The 374-nt window shown below is 51.1% G+C and overlaps 1 protein-coding gene across 4 annotated transcripts in view; it reads right to left on the bottom strand.

Moving 5' to 3' along the window:
• Nucleotides 1-374, bottom strand: part of LOC107666068 (E3 ubiquitin-protein ligase Itchy-like) — a 28,511-nt gene that overhangs the window by 23,213 nt on the left and 4,924 nt on the right. The gene's annotated exons all lie outside the window — the stretch shown is intronic.

Here is a 374-nt window from a genome sequence, read left to right as displayed (position 1 = left end):
CGAGGATCGTTTTCATTTTAAAACATAAACGCACCAGTGTAAATGTAGCCTTACATCTAAGGGGGCTGGGACGCATTCGCACTACAGCCTCATGTGTGCGCCACATCTCTGAGTGTAACTGGTGTAAACTAGTAGGTGTGTTGGACTTGTCTCGGACTGACTGTGCAGACCGATTACAGTACCACGAGAGCTAAAGAGAGCAGACTGCTCCGTGCGCTTTCGAATCGCTCTCGCGGATGTCAAACACTGATCGATCTGCACCGCACCTCTTCTAGTCGAACGGTGAAAGTCGATCCGGCGCTCCACAGCGCGAAGTTGATGTATTTCCTCAGCGACCAGCACAGATCAGCTCCAGGCATGACGAAGCAGATATC

The sequence above is a fragment of the Sinocyclocheilus anshuiensis genome, unplaced genomic scaffold, assembly GCF_001515605.1.
Source record: "Sinocyclocheilus anshuiensis isolate Anshui unplaced genomic scaffold, SAMN03320099.WGS_v1.1 scaffold447, whole genome shotgun sequence".
NCBI classification, from domain to species: Eukaryota; Metazoa; Chordata; class Actinopteri; order Cypriniformes; family Cyprinidae; genus Sinocyclocheilus; species Sinocyclocheilus anshuiensis.
Note: the sequence above shows the minus strand (reverse complement) of the source record. Positions and strands in the feature narration are given on the sequence as shown.